This window comes from Leptinotarsa decemlineata, unplaced genomic scaffold (assembly GCF_025532065.1).
Source record: "Leptinotarsa decemlineata unplaced genomic scaffold, Ldec_3_MD MMD2_tig00000035_RagTag_RagTag, whole genome shotgun sequence".
In the NCBI taxonomy this organism is placed as follows: domain Eukaryota; kingdom Metazoa; phylum Arthropoda; class Insecta; order Coleoptera; family Chrysomelidae; genus Leptinotarsa; species Leptinotarsa decemlineata.
In genome coordinates this window covers 10,844,215-10,861,428 of record NW_027412540.1, presented here as the reverse complement: position 1 = coordinate 10,861,428, position 17,214 = coordinate 10,844,215, and the positions used below count along the sequence as shown (strand labels likewise).

The following is a 17,214-nucleotide window of genomic DNA, read 5'->3' as shown; positions in this document are numbered from 1 at the left end:
TTTTACCGGCAATAGAAGAAGTAATAACTACTGCGCTCCATAAACCAGCGGCAGATATTATCCGAAAAATTCTTTTAAGCAATAGTTCCGTGCAAAGACGAATTGATGAGATGGCTGAAAACATTGAAAGAGTAATTGTGCAATCATCTGAAGACTTCTAAATTCTCAATTCAGTTAGAAGAGTCCACTTTACCAACCAGTGAAGCATTTTTGTTGTCATGCGTGAGGTTTATTACAAATGAGAAAATATATCAAGAGCTACTATTTGGCAGAAATTAAGAGACGGATACAAACGGAGAAACCATATATAATACACTGGAAAAATTTTTTGATGAGAAAGAAATTCCACTGAAGAATATTATATCAGCTGCTACTGATTCATAGGCAACATTTGGTTACGAAAAATTTGAGTGAGCGCCTTTCTCAATCACTGCAATATATCATCAAAGTAGTCAATCAAATCCAAAACAGCTCTTTAAGTGACAGATTATTTAATTAGCTTCGTGTTGCTAATGATGAAGATTTCAACCGATTGCTATTTCACACAGAAGTGCGTTGGTTATCAAGAAATAACCGTCAGACTCGATTTCACAATCTATTTGACTCTGTAATAGAGTTCTTGGAAAACAAAGACAAAGAATTGCACGGCAACCTCATCACTTTAAAGAATGATATTGCGTACTTGACAGACCTGTATAAATTACTTAATGATGTCAATCTCCAACTTTAAAGTGACGACTTGAATTTAATTAAAACAAAAAATGTCATTGCTGCTTTTGAAGCCAAATTGCTCTTATACAAAAATAATATCGGCAGACGTAAGTTTCGCAATTTCCCTAATTTGTCAGCAGTATCCTTCAACAACAAGAACTTGCTTGTTCACTACCAACATTTGGAGAACCTTCACAGTGATGTCGCAGAACGATTGAATAATAAACGAGGAAATAAAAATAAAATTCAAAAATGGATACCAAGAATTTTGGCTACAAAATACAATCCCGCAATTCTACTCTGGATTGTGGTCCATTGTTCAACGATTTTTGATAGCATTCCCATCATCGTATTTGTGTGAACGTGGATTTAGTGATGTGGCAACGTTGTTAATCAAGAAGATAAATCGATTGCAGATTACCGAACGCGGTGACTTACGGCTGTTTTTGATCTCTCATATTAGATTAGTTTTAAAATTCAAATTGAAATGTTTGTTTCAATAACATGAATAAAAGTTTTCTCAATATTAAAAAATGGTGTTTTACATTATCCTCATCAGAAAGTCTTATTTTCACATGACACACATAATTTAATTATTGAAATAATGACTGCGATTGTGATTCGTAAGATGTAGTAAAATAAAAAAAATTGGGTGTTTCAAAGTGGGCGGTAGACAAAATAAGTTTGAGAACCTGATTTACACTGTCACTGCCAAATGCCTGGTTATTTTTTGGAGCTGTTTCGGAGGCGCTTCGGTTCAATTCGAATTCGTAAGAGAAAATCGCTCAACGACATATGGTAGTATCTAATAGCAGTTTTATTATAAAAGCTGACGTTTCATGAAGTATTTTTATGTTCTCATGAACTTATTGGTGAAAAACGTCAAGGGTGGCCATGAATCTTAGGACGGTTGTGCCGATAATGACTTCCCTCAAAGATGATCAATAGATGTTGTGACCAGAGTCCAAAAGTGAGGTGTAGTTGAAATAAATAACGTCATGATAACATAAATAACGAAGTAAAAGACAAATTGAAAGGACTGGCGGCACCCTACGCCAGTAATCAGGCTGGATGTCGAATGATTCGACAAGGTCGTCAGCTCTATAATAATTTTGAAAAATGTGAAATCTATGTTTATGTGAAAGAAATAAACAGGTCTCTCGATGAGAAGGCGAATATTATATAAATATTCATTAATTTTTAACAATAAAGTATGAGAAAGTAAATAGGGTGGCAGCGTTGCGCAAAGCAAAGCCGCTGCGCCCTCGATGAAACTCTTGTTGACCATCATCAGGAAGAGCCTAGTAAAATGCACCCAAGTGGAAAGCAAAGGCCATTTAAAATAGATAGATAGAGAAAAATGTTGTATGAATTATTGTTACGTTAGTCCTTAACTCGCATAAGTTTCTCAACTTCTGAGAGTTGTCGTTCGTATGGGTGCGACAGCTGATTAATGAAAAAACAGATTTTTTTAATTGTTACTTAGTGAAGATATCTTCCCCTCATTTCTTCTATCGTGTCTTTCAACTATTTGAAAGCAATTTTTGACACCTTTTCATCATCGGACATCTCAGACATCGGACATCATCGGTCATCTCTCGTCTTTTCATTATTCACTTTTTACTTTTTTTAGTTTGTGATGCACTGTTTGGAACCTTTGGTGTAGTAATGAATATTACTGGAGTTTTTTCCCATACCCAAATTGTTATTTTTAACATTTCGACACCTGTTTCGATCACCAAGATTAATCTTTCTCTTGAAGATGATCACTTGGTGATCGAAACACGTGTCGAGGTGTTAAAAATAACGATTTGGTGTTGGAAAAACTCCAGTGATATTCACTTTTTTGAATGTTGAAACAACATGAAGATGGTATCTATCAAAATTTAACATGTAAATAGTGCAATGGGTTGATATGCATGTTGTTTGACTCCAAGTCATTTCAACTGAAAATATGTCCTTTTCGCGCGTCAATCTTCAAAACACATTTGATATAATTATGTTCGAAAAATATATGTTGTTTGTGAAAAAATTCATTCTACTTTTCTGTATTCTTTTTATCGAGCTCATTAGATCCGCAGCCGGACTAAGCTGGTTATCCTCCTATATCATATTCTGTATGGATGGAATGAATCACGAAGAACAACAAACAGGACCCAACAATCAACATACCACACATACTCTGTAAACACCGTTAAATCCTTTCCAACAGTTATGAAATGAGGATTCTGTAGACAGAATGCTAGAGCTGGTTCTCTCGTGGCGTGACCACGAAATGACTCACTTAATCCCGCATACTACCCAGAATGAGGGCTAGTGCAATGTCCGATAACGTGGGTGCGACAGAATATTTACAGGATATAGGAGATTTTAACACGGGCGGGGAGTTTACAATATGTCGTGAATAATCTGTCTGGAGACCGAGTTTCCGACATGAAGAAGACAGCAAAGGATAATGATGTAAGTGATGGAATCAACATTCCATGGAATCAGGGACGTGCCACTTACTCGAGCTTGAGTTGAGTGTAATTAGTCTATTTTGAGATGTCTCTATGTCGTATCGAAATATGGTAGAGATTCTGTTTCATTGTGGATCCCTGTTTCCGTGACAAAATGAGAATTCGCAAGGCTGCATCCTTCATCATCTTCTATATAATCTTCATACAGTGTGTGTCACATCAAGCTTTCATCAGAAGTTTGAGACGAAAGGGTGAAGTTGTCAAAAAATTGACTAACAAGATTTATTTTTTGATTTTCACTATCCAAAGATTTCACAGGCCAACAGAAAATGTTTTTGAAAACTTTGTTTACTTTAAGAGCTGATTTTTATAGATTTTTGTGTGCTGAATCCAAATCTGGTCTTAGGTTTTTGTATCACCCATAGTTGTTGGAAAATTTCCTTTTTTTGTTCAATTCAAAATCTGTACGGTATATGGTAAAATTAATGAGACACTATGTTAAATCTTGAAATAATGATGCGATGTTGTAACGTAGGTTTCACTAGTCAGATGGAATTGGTTCATACTTCCTTTCTCTTCCTTCTTTGAAGTTTCTTGTGAAGCTTTTCCTGCGACGAGTCGCTTGTTGAGCTTCACGGTGAAGTGACCAACAGTAGTCTCTCATCATGTTGATGTTCCAGCGGCCTTGGGAACGTTTTTCCATCAATTCAATATCTTGGTGAAAACGCTCACCCTGCTCCTCACTAACATCTCCCAAATTTTACGGGAAGTAATTAAGATGACTATTCAAAAAGTGGACGTTCAGGCTCATCAAACATCCCAGTTTCTTAAAATTCTCTAACATGTTAGCTACAATGGTACAATATTCTGGGTCTTTTGCATTTCTTAAACATTTTGTAACAACTTGCTTGAATGATACCCATGCTTCTTTCTCATGTATGGTCATTGTGGTTTAAAAGTTCATGTCGACTATCATTTTTCGAATGTCCGGTCCTACAGAGACGCCTTCTTTAAGTTTAGCCTCTGAAAGGTTTGGAAATTTCTGACAGAGATACTTGAAACAAGGTCCATCTTTAGGCAATGCCTTTACAAACTGTTTCATCAGGCCTAACTTCATATGTAGAGGTGGTAAGGGAATGTTTCTAGGATCTAGAATTCTTTTTGCCGGGTTTTAAAGACTCCCTCACAGGCCAGTTCATTCTGCAACAATGTTGATCCCTTGCTCTACTGTTCCATACACACCAAAAACATGGAAATTTGGTAAAACCGCCTTGCTGACCAAGAAGCATGTATGTTACTTTCAAATAACCACATATCATCCAACCATGAGCCGAATAGCCAATTTCATTCAACACTATTTCTAGGTTTAATTCCAAAATATGAGAAATACACCTCTTACACAAAGTCTGTAATGTTTCTTTGATGTTTTTTGATAAAAAAAACCCACCACAAATATAATAAAATCCGTCAGCAGAGTTCTTAAAACCGCGATTAGACATTTTGATGAGTTTATGTACTGGAAACCAGAAAGTGAGGTTAAGTTGACAGTAAACAAAACATCAGCTGTGAACAGAACAATATAATTCCTCTTTTTCTGGACAGTAAATGTAGTGCTGCCAACTCTTCTACATCCGGCACAAATTATTTCACAATTTTATTTGTAGTATATAAAAGCTGTTAAATTTTGTAATAAATCAAAAAATATAATATATTGATGTGCAAATGTGAAAAACTGGTAGGTGATACGGTTTAATAAGTGTCATATTTGGATTTAGCACCCTAAAAACAGAATAATAAGATGTTTTGAGTAAAACAGTTTTTTCATGGTTGGCCTGATTTTCAAACTTGCTATACAAAAGGTTTCTCAAGCAAATCTTGTTTATTCAAAATCAGTAAGTCCGAAAAAATTCAGACTCAAGTTTCCCATACATCAAAACTATAAAGATGTCTATCAGTGAGGATGAAAGTGTTCCATGTGGAATTTTACTTCTTTCTTTCACTTCAATGTGTAGAAACCCTGTGAATGATATCGAATTCAATTCCATAATGAATATTTGCAATGCAAACTGAATAGAGAGAAGTGGTTTTTGTATAATTCAGTGCTCATATAGGAGAGTATTTGTTCCGAAAGTAGCTTAATGATTATCATGATTACTAGAAATTTATCATCTCAATTGAAAGATTCAGTACCTGACTTTGAAAAATCCGAAATACTCTATGATACTAGTAATTTGAATTATATTGAAATAACTTTCAGGAAGTTTACCAGTGACTTCACACCTTAGTAATACTTTCATTGGGAATTGCAAATCCTCATCGCAGTTATGCCTGCTGTGCCATTAATATTGAAAAAAATCTGTTTTTCCGTTAATCAGCTGTCGCCCCCATACCAACGACAACTCTCAGAAGTTGAGAAACTTGTGCGAGCTAAGGACTAACGAGGTCTTACCTTTTAACGTGCGATTCCTAACACGGTTGCAGAATCATCCCAGCTTCAACCAGATAAATTCTCTCGAGAAAAATATCTGATCGAGGCGGGAATCGAACCCACGGCCTTCCGATCGTGAATCGGGCGCACTACCACCGCATCCATATCCACAATTGGGATGATTGATATTAGGTCTTACATCTATTTTAAACTTACTTGAAAGGCATTGAAGAAAAACTTGGTGCATTTGAAGTGTTGATCAGAATTTTTTTTGATGTAGCCATAGTTGATGAAGAATAGGTCACACACTAATTCATATCTAGTTGGTTCAAAGAAAAGTATATATTATAGATAATACATTACATGTATTTTTCCGTAAACAACTGAGGTGAAAAGTTCAACCGATAGACAATCTGCTGATAATGAGTTTCATAATTTTTAACGAATCAATGCTCAAAATATTTTTATACAGGGGTACTCATGCAAAGCCTTCAAGGGATTCTTTTCATTTAAAAAAATGATTCATTACTTCGTTACTTTGTACCAGTGAAGTATAACGAGAAAAAAGTTGTTTGAGAGACATTATTTTTAGAAGAGAATGATTTTTGGTAAAGAAAGGTGTTGGCTTCCTAATTCTCCATCTTGATACAGAAAAATGAGGGAATCTTTCAACGAAAGGAATGAAGCAATCAATTTCAAAAAGTTGAAACTATATATAAAGATGTGTGAATTATGCAAAGAAAAAACTCTCAGCCACAAACTGGAAAAAAAATCCCTCGCTAGTAAAAGTAATTAGTCGTGACCAACAGTGTCAAGTGCTTCGGTGAGTCTATAAAAACGATGATTGTTGCTGAATTTCTATCTATGTACCCACTCAACTTATATCGATATTTCGAAACAGAAATTCTGAAACATTCATCCCTCACAACGTAACACACAGTAGATTCTGGTAAATGACTGTCGGAAAACAACTACTTTTCCGGCTAATACCTCGCTGGATTTTGAATTCCATACGACAGATATGACGTATACCTCACAAGACACCTGGCAGAGGTTAATCTTGCAGATTTTCCTCATTTATCCAGCAGCGGGACCATGCTGAAACACATCGAGTAGATCTCCTACAGACCGGTTTCAAGGTGCATAACGACAGTTGTTTTCTGCAGTGACGTCAGGTAATACCTGGAAACTGGTTTGTAAATCACCTACAGACCAGTCCTGCTGCTAGATTAACGGTAAACATATGCAAGACTAACATCTGTGAAGTATCTTGCATGAGTGTCTGTCGGATATAATTCATGTCCAGCGTGGTATTTGCCGGAGGAGTAGTTATCTTTCTGCAGACATTCATCAGAGCCTACTGTGTAGGTTAGTTGGGAGAGATAATCGTTTCGAAATTCCTATATCGAAATATTTATGTTCTTATATGTAGGTATCTCTCCTCGATATAGTTTTCAGAATTATTTTGATTTCTTGCCACTTAATTCAGTTATCATCTCATTCATGAATCTATTTCGTCTAAAACTGAACTGTTGCTCAAAAAAATATTATATTCTTCAAGGTAACTTGTCATTCTTTCCTTGAGAACTTTCCCAGTTATTTTCTTGACTGATTTAACGTCATCAAAGTTTTTCCCTATACGGTAAAATATCATATGACCACAATTTTTCCTCAATGTTGATCAAGTTCTCTCTAATTTTCATTTTCATTTTCAAAGTCCAATTATTCAATCTCATTTTTCGGAACTTCTACTTCTTCACTAGTACTTTTAACGTAGTTGAAACTATCTTCCTACGTGGAAAGGTTTGTATTCACTTTTTCTAAAAACCTGTATACATTTTCCAATGTTAATGCTTTCTTTTTTTCACCCATAATCTTCACAGAAGCTCCGCCACTGGATTCTGGATGAAGTTTTGATTTTTCATTTTTTCACAGTGATTCTTTTTTCCACGAAGACAATTTGATTCAGAATGAAATAAGCTATTTCCAGAAAATTCGTAACCAATTCCACATGCTTTTGGATATATAAATACCTCAAGGTTGCATTCTGGGATCACTGCTCTTCAGTATCCACACTTCTTATCTTTTCAGAAGTTTGAATCATTGGAACGTCCATTTGTACGCAAATATATTACAGCTCTCCACCACAAATATTCGAGAATGCCATGCAATTGATGAAAAATGAACTTTTCCCTTTCATTGAATCTGCTACTAACCATTGTCTTCTCATCGCCCCGAATAACTCGTACATTTTAATATTTGGCTCGTAACAAAAGAGAAAAGTAATCGAGGAAATGGTTAGAATAATCATTATGGGTTCTTCACTTCATAACTTTGGAATGGTAGAAAACTTGGGGGTTTTAATGGACAACATCCTAAGATTCTAGAATCACGTCATGAAGCTCATTCAATGAGCAAACGCCTCTATTAAACTGATATATGAGAGCAGATATTATCTCACTAGGAATGGGAAAATAACTGCGTGCGAGAGGCTTGTGCTCTCTCATTTCAAATATCCTGATGTTATATATGATTCAAATCTGATTGAAATATGTAAACGTGAAATTCAAACTGTTAAGAACTCATGGTTACGTCTGATCTCTAGAGTGAAAGAAGGCAAGCGATTTCGCACACCTTAAATCTAGTTGTGTCGCTAAACATGAAGAGGAGAAGGTAACTGCATGCTGACGTTCTGTTTTATAAAAAAGTAACAACGATGAAACCGCCTCATTTATAGTATAAAATAATACATATGCATATATATTTTCGTCCGAATAAAAACAAATTATTATTATTTGAAGAGCGTGAACTTTGACCTCCATTCATCCATCCAGCTGTGATTAGTCGCTGGTTCGATACTTCACCTTATCAATAATATACCCGTCGGTCTATCCCAACTACTTTTTCATATTCAATAGAAATACAGGGTGAGTAAACACAAGATTTCCTCGGTCCATTGCTATCAGGAAAACAGTTTTCAAATTGCTCAATTATTTTTCGCAGTCATATCGATAAATACTATATTTTGAAATCATTTTCTCGCGTACTGATTGATTCAGCCGAGCGTGTCCAAAGTTATATTTTTTGAATGGAATACCCAGTATATGAATACGTCATTTGATTACATATTTTTTCAGCTCTCCAAGGAATTTTTGTTTTTGAATGTTCATTGCGGCATTGCCAAGTTATTCCAGAAAAACTTATTTAGCCGAAAATAGTTTTTCAATTCACCACCCTCATGTCTACAGCAATCAAGTGGATTTTTTCAGGAATAGTTAGTCAGCATCACTATGATGATTTCAGAAATCCCAATTTTCCGACTTTGTACCGGTCGTCCGAATTCCAATAGTGAACCACATGTAGGAACGGGACCTTGCACACATGCCTACCGGTGATCGTCGCCGGTATAATACCGGTGAGCAGCCGTCCACTGTCACTGTATCGCTGACTAAATACACTCTTGCGTACTCACCGATTTTTTATCGACCATTCCAGTCTCGAATTCTCGGTGAAATTGTAGTGACTACGCATTAATTTCGTTTTGGTAGTGCGTGCTAATTACGACAACGAAGCAACTGATTGTTTGACTGATAAAAATCCGGTGAGTGTGCAAGCACCCGCTACCAATAAAATATCGGCCGATTTTATACTGGCCGTCCAAAATCGGTGTGTGTGCAACTAGCGTTACGTTAGTTGCACACACACTGTATCGCCGGCAGTACCGGGAAGTAGTGGCGTACATGACTAAATACACTCTTGCATACTCACCGGTTTTTTACCGACCATTCCAGTCTCGAATGCTCGATGAAATTGTTGTTACCACGCATTAACTTCGTTTTGGTAGTGCGTGCTAATTACGACAATAAAGCAACTGATTGTTTGACCGATAAAAATCCGGTGAGTGTGCAAGCACCCGGTACCAATAAAATATCGGCCGATTTTATACTGGCCGTCCAAAATTGGTGTGTATGCAATTAGCGTTATCTGGGTGGAATCCAGTGTGATGCCCATCCAAAAAATACGGACCAATAACTCTTTTTCCGAGAATTCCACCCCAAACATTCAGTGACCAATGCTGTTGATGGTTCAGGCAACGAACAAAATGGGGGATTTCAGAGTTCCATTTTTATGAAAAGTCGCTTCATCAGAAAATAACACGTAATCGGAAAAAGCATTTTCCTGATTGATTTTTTCTAAACCCCATCGGCAACAGTGAACATGTTTTTCAAAATCTCTTTCTCTTAACTTTCGCATCAGTTGCATTTGATAAGGAAGAAATTTGCTTGCTCCTATCATTGGTTTGAGAACATCGCTGGTTTGAGAACATCCTTATTCCTTGCTCAGGTCTCGGGTACTTGCATGGGATTTTCAACAAGTTGAAAAACAATTTGAAATGTATTCTCTTCAATTTCTTATAGAGCAGATACGTCCAACTTCTCGTTATTGACATTACCAGTTCTTTCAAATCTTGTTTTTGGAGCCTGAAATTACCTTTCATCTGGTTCTGTTCTTTCGAGGATCTTCTCTTTGTAAATCCTAGATGCATGGAGACAGTTTTTGTCACTTGCCTCCAAAGCATAGACCATTTGCACCATATCTTCCAATACATAATTCATAATGAAAATGATTCAATCTACATACGGAAAAAACTTCAATACATGGCATTATTGACAAATTCATTCATTTTTTGATGTCAGTCATGGATAACTGGGTTTTTAGGTTTTTTACGCATTTATTACCATTGAAACCGCTAATAACTATCACTGGATGGTATGAAAATGCTAATGTACTATTAGTTCAAATATCCGAAAAACAAATTTGAGTAAGTGAACGTAAAAAAATACATTTTTTTGTGTTTACAATTACTAAAACTCAGTATAATTTGTAGAATATCAGTTTTTCGTATAGTATACTTCTGATGAAAAATGTAGAGAAATGTTGAAACAGTTCATACAAATGAAAAAATACAGGATGTTTCATTTGTTGAATGTCCCAATGTCCCAAAAAGTTGAATTATATCAATTTTCAAATTCTATATCGAGAGGGGCGTCAAAGATACAGCCTTCAATATGAATAGCAAGTAGACTTTCATAAACAAACATTCTTGAAATTGTATGTTCACAAAGGTATGATACATTCTCCTTGCTACAATTTTCCTGTGGAAGGATAAACCCGTAGTCAAGAGGTTGGAAAGTTTCAAATAGGTGGAAACTTCCTCGGATCGTAACTCGACTTTTTCCCTTGTGCATACTATTCATTACACGGCCATACATTTTACATACTTTTCACTAATTCATAGGACTAGGGATGATCTACGACTCGGTTTGTGCAATTTATAATTCCTGGAAAATCCGCCATCTGCTAGTCCGTTTCATTTCAAAATGTATATGCAACTTTGAGCTTTTCTGGAATGAAAATATGAATTAAATTGGTAACCACATCTGAGAATATTATATTCTATACTCATCGGAATATATCATGAAATTCAATTCAAGATATTCAGAAGAAATATGGCCGGTGGAGGGTACTTTGATGGCATTAGTTTGTGGTAACACTAAAACCTGAGTTGATGCATAATTATATAAAAAATCTCTTCGTTAAGTGGTGAAATGCTGCCATTTTTTCTCATAATTTTTTTCCAATCAGAATCTTCATCATTGAATCGTCATTGTATATACTATTCAATAACTGCATCCATTTGAAATCAGTTTCCATCTCTCTAGATTCATAATCAAGTGTGGTATTACAAGGTGTCAGTAATCACAATAATATCCGCAATTAAAAAGGTTTTGGCTTTCTACTCGTTTATTTCTATACAAAAAAGTGTGGGAATCTTCCAAAGAAGAGAAAAAAGTAATAAATTTCAAAATAAACTCTTCACAAAGATGTGTAGATTATGAAAAGAGATAAGTTTCAGACACAAACTGAAAATACTTCCACATAAACATTGAATTACACCAACGAAAAGATATTTCGGAACAACAAATTTTATATGAAAATTGAATCTTACAAAAAACAGTTTTTTTCATTAAGTTCATATTCGAAACTTTCATTATGGAGTTGAATCAGATATCGTCCACAGGATTGCTAAAATTTCACATATAGAACACTGTCATCCTCAATAGCGAACATCGGTGTTTCGGAATGAGATACTTGCCTTATTGTCTCTTCAGCATCAATCTGGTTAACATTAGAAGATGAAGCATCTGATTCATTAATTCAATTACGCTTGTATGTCACGAATGAATTGAATCTACTGATGTCATCGATGACAGTACGTAATTACATTCACTCGCTTACTTGATTCAATCCCAGCCATTGTATTCTATGCACGAAAGGGCCTAAAGTAGTAGGTACTTTATCGCTCGAATTTGCAGGCGTGAAGTAGCATTTTAGCGCCCGTGGACTACTTTATCGCCCGGCGGACAATAAAGTCGTTGAGCGGGCGCTGAAGTGAATTTCAATCTGATATCGATGAAGATATGTTTTTCCGTTAACCAGCTATCGCGCACCTACGAAGGACAACCTTCAGAAGCTGAAACTTGTGCGGGCGAAGACTAACGAGGACTTACTTTTTAACGTGTGATTCCTAACACCGGTTGGACGATAGCAACTCGTGTCAGGATGGTTCAAGCCTGCGGCTTGAACCATACTCCTTCAGAACTTTCATCTTTACTTTTTCGTTTGCAATGAAATTGGCCATCAATAATTATAATTAGGAATATTTCTTTTTTATATGCTACACAGCTGTGATACCTTCGTTGGACTTTCATTAATTTAGAGTTTGTTATGGTGATGCTCAACTAACAATCTTGCCTCATAACTATGGTAGCTAAAAATGTCTACCTTTTATTTCTGTGTTGATTAAGTGATCACAACAATATTTTTATATAAAATAAGTGTGAGAAAATAGTTACATGAAATAAATGAGTTCAAGTAAGTTAAAAGTGGTGTGAGATCTTTCAAATCAGATGGTCAGAGTGAGGCTCTGTACGTGCTCTGCCAGCAGGCTCTAAAGTTTTCTTGTGGAGGATAGTCCACTCCAAGTTTGACAAAATATATTCCCGATCTAAGAAGGTGGTTAGCAACATACATAGATGAGCAGCTTGGAAATTAAGTCTCCTGAGACTCATTTAAGGAAGATTTCCCTTCATGTCTCCAGGATAATAACTGCACACATATTCTATGCAACAGTCTACTGATTCTCAGAGGCAACCCGTAGCTGTCCAGGCTAGATTGTTCAAACCTGGAGTCGTACCTGTGAAATATCTCCTGTTATTTCGTCATGATGGCGAACTGGAGACATTACAGTCAATTGGTGGATACTGAGGTTGTCCGATGTTTGAGATACTAGATTCTCCCTTAATTTCGAACGAACCTTCTGTAAATGAGCTACATCGACGATTTAGCAATGCATGTTTTTTATTATGAATTAGGTGAATTATCGTTTGAACGTACTTGCGGACAACAATAAAATAACTCTTCTGAAAATAAAACTATAAAAAAACATGACCTACCAAGCACACGATGCTAATAACCAAACAATCATGAAATGATCTATATCAAACATCATAATTATCAGAACTTCATTGATTTCATTACCTTCGGAGTAGCGTCATTCAATACGTGTTCCATTCAAAATATCTATACATTTTCAAAATAATTATAATTGAACTGTTTTGAAAAAAAACTCAACTTTTTCAGTAACACCAATGAAAGTTTCCGTGGCCCTAATGTTTTCTATCAATATATTTTGTCGGGTTTAGGGGTCGTCGCAACGAGGAATTCATTCCTAACGCTATTCTAGCACGCATGGCTAGCTCTTTCAGAGGTAATTCTATAGAAATTTCACCATACGACGATCCTCAAACCCCACAAAAATACTGATATAATAGCATGATATCATCATCTAATTCAAATTCGAACACACCATTTTACTATCTGAAGTTTCGTCTTCTGGCAATCATTATCAACTTTTTTCTATTATGTGCGGCATATTGTTTTTAAACAGAAAAATAGTGCTTCTCATTCTGATTTCCTTGATGTATATTTTTTATGATTCACTCTTCTGCAACCACAGGTATTAAAAAAAACATCCGAGATGGTCATGACTGCATCAAAAAATTTTGTTTGATGAACACTAGTTGTCAGAGCTCATCAAACATCATAACTTTGCACAAATACTTCAGTCGAAATGTTCTCATTCTCAAATGATTTGAAATTAGATATGTTGAAACTTTGATAGGGATAGTACATCAAGAGCACACATTTATTTTGAATTATTTCCGCAAAGACAACAGTCGTATAAAACATTATTCGGTATTTTGGACAAACACTTGGCTGAGTAAAGTGCTTTTCAAAAAAAAAGAATAATATCATGAGCTTGTTAAACATGTACGAAAAGTATTACAAGTGTTCAAAATGATGGCCTTCCTCTTGAATACATAAGCGAGCCCATCGTCTCAAATTAAGAACAGCCGTAACGATATCCCTTCTACTGATAGACCGGAAGGGCGTGATGATATTTTTTCTAAGTTCACCCACTATGTTATATTCTTGCTCTCTATAGATTCAGTTCTTTGAAGTGACCCACAAGACAATATCCAAAATTATAAGGTCAGCTGACCTGGCCGGCCACCTCACTGGTCCAGAATTTCCTAACCACCTATTAGAAAATATATATATATATATATATATATATATATATATATATATATATATATATTAATTATCTGCGAGCGCATCAGGTACTCTTCTTCGTGTTAGATCTTCTCTAGGAATGTGTATGGTTTTGTTTAATATATTGAATGTGAGATCTTGTTGAATTTCGATTTGTACTTGTTCCTCGATAAGTGATTTATGACTGTTGAATTTATGGTTGTTCAAGTTTTCCCAAATGTCCATGCGGTTTCCCTTATTGATTTGTTTTATTAGTTTTATGTTTTCTGGTGGGGGGAAATTATGTTTGTTTTGTATGGCGTGTGTTGCAAGGTTTGATTTATATACTGTTGAATTTATGTATGCCTTTTTGTGCTCATTATACCTTTGGATCAGTTTTTTCTTGGTTTGGCCGATATAGAATTTGTTGCAGTCCGAGCATTGTATACTGTATATCCCGTTTTGGTCTTTGTCTTCTTCTTTTTCATAGTTGTTTATTTTTTGTGTTATCTTCGTGTTCAGCTTGTATGTGATGTTGATGTTCAGTGGTTTGAAGATGTTTGTTAGTTTCTTGGTTTGGTGTCCTACGTACGTAAATGCTGTCCATCGTTGTGTTGTTTTGTCTACGTCCGTAGGACACTAAACCAAGAAACTAACTAACATCTTCAAAACACTGAACATCAACATCACATACAAGCCGAACACGAAGATATCACAAAAAATAAACAACTATGAAAAAGAAGAAGACAAAGACCAAAACGGGATATACAGTATACAATGCTCGGACTGCAACAAATTCTATATCAGCCAAACCAAGAAAAAACTGATCCAAAGGTACAATGAGCACAAAAAGGCATACATAAATCCAACATAATATAAATCAAACCTTGCAACACACGCCATACAAAACAAACATAATTTCCCCCCACCAGAAAACATAAAACTAATGAAACAAATCAACAAGGGAAACCGCATGGACATTTGGGAAAACTTGAACATCCATAAATTCAACAGTCATAAATCACTTATCGAGGAACAAGTACAAATCAAAACACAACAAGATCTCACATTCAATATATTAAACAAAACCATACACATTCATAGAGAAGATCTAACACGAAGAAGAGTACCTGATGCAGAACAAATACAGGCAAATTTACCTAAAGTACCTGAGTTAAGACGCTCTGACCGTGTAAGAGACAGATAACAGGATGACCAGTTCAGTTTGAGGAGTGCCAGATGATGACAGTACTATCAACTGTCGAAAGCGCTCGCAGATAATTAATAGAAGATATAAAGCTTCAAATCCTTTTTGTAGAATTTAATATTGAAATACTCAAAATAAAGGAAAATTAGTTGCATGCAAGTAAATGAGTACTCTTTTAAGTTAGTCCAAGCTTTCGGAAAATTTTATTTCCATCATCAGGGAAACTACAATAATATAAGTTTTAAGGTAAGATCAAAAATATTAATTGTTCATGACTTACATCTTATGTGAGGATGGTTACATTGATGTTGAAGAAAAAATATTGATACATAAGAGAAGATGAAACTTGATATACAATTCTAAATGCTTGAGATTATTTTTTATAAAATATTGTTATTCGTCAGACCGTTATTCACATCATGCGTGCAGGATTCAAATGAACGAGTCTGAGAATAGAATGTTAAAATGCCAGAGTGGCATCTGTCAATTGATAAAACTTATATATTCTCACTAGGAGTACCAAGTGTACTCTAGTGTATAATGTAAAATTTATGTTTGAGTAAAATTATTATGAAAGATTAAATTTAAGATATATTATACAATGGAATTGTTTAAATTGATATTATTTCTGTAAAAGCTTTTATCTAGAGTCAATAAGTAGAAATAAATTTCACTCAAGTGAAATAGGGCTTCCAACGTTATTACCAATCATATCCATAACACATCTCACCATACAACGGTGTTTCGAAATTTATTATTAAAGTCAAAAAAATTTTTGAAAGAAAACCCAAATTTGATCTTAACTTCTTCAGACAAAGGCAATATCACAGTGGTTATGAAAAAAGAACAGTATATAAATTTGTTAAATGAGATCATCCTAAATAATACATCATATACAGAATTAAATAAAGATCCAACAACCTCCATTCAAAGAAAATGTAATACCTTCATTAAAGAATCAAAAGTTAGTAACTATATTGATGAAATAACAAAAAAGAAACTTACTTGCTATAATGGTATCGCTCCGAGGTTCTATGCTTTACCCAAAATACATAAACCTACACTATCGGTGAGACCTATTGTAGCCTCTATAGGTGCGCCTACTGAGGCTCTAGCCTCCCTTTTAACTAGTATTTTGACCAAAGCATATGATTATGACAATGAGTACTATATAAAGGATTCATTTGAAGTAACAGAAAAATTTAATAATACTATTTTACCTCCAAACTATATCATAGCTAGTCTGGATGTAGTCTCCTTATTTAGTAACGTTTATTTAGAAGCATGTCTAAGATCAATTCATAAGAATTGGAGCAACATAAGTAATCATTGTAACATTGATGAAGAAACCTTTTCCAAATTATTAACCTTCCTTTTTAACAGCACATACTTCTCCTTCAACAACAAATTTTATAAGCAAACCTTTGGAACTCCCATGGGAGCATCTATTTCCCCAATATTAGCAACATATGTGATGGATGATGTATTGGACACAGTATTACCAGTATTATCCTTTAAACCTCATTTTTTGAAAAAATATGTAGATGATATCATAGTTTCATTGCCTCATGATGGCATCAATGAGATTCTTGACACTCTCAACAGTTACGACCCATACATTCAGTTTACGATAGAAACAGAAGATAACTTGCAGTCAGTACCATTCCTGGATACAAATACAAAGTTCATCAGAACAACAGATAACAAAGTCTTAATTGACTGGTACAGAAAACCTTGCAGCTCAGGTAGAT

The 17,214-nt window shown here is 35.1% G+C and overlaps 1 protein-coding gene across 1 annotated transcript in view; it reads left to right on the top strand.

The window, feature by feature from the left end:
• Positions 1–17,214, top strand: part of LOC111509913 (heterogeneous nuclear ribonucleoprotein C) — a 650,389-nt gene that overhangs the window by 526,029 nt on the left and 107,146 nt on the right.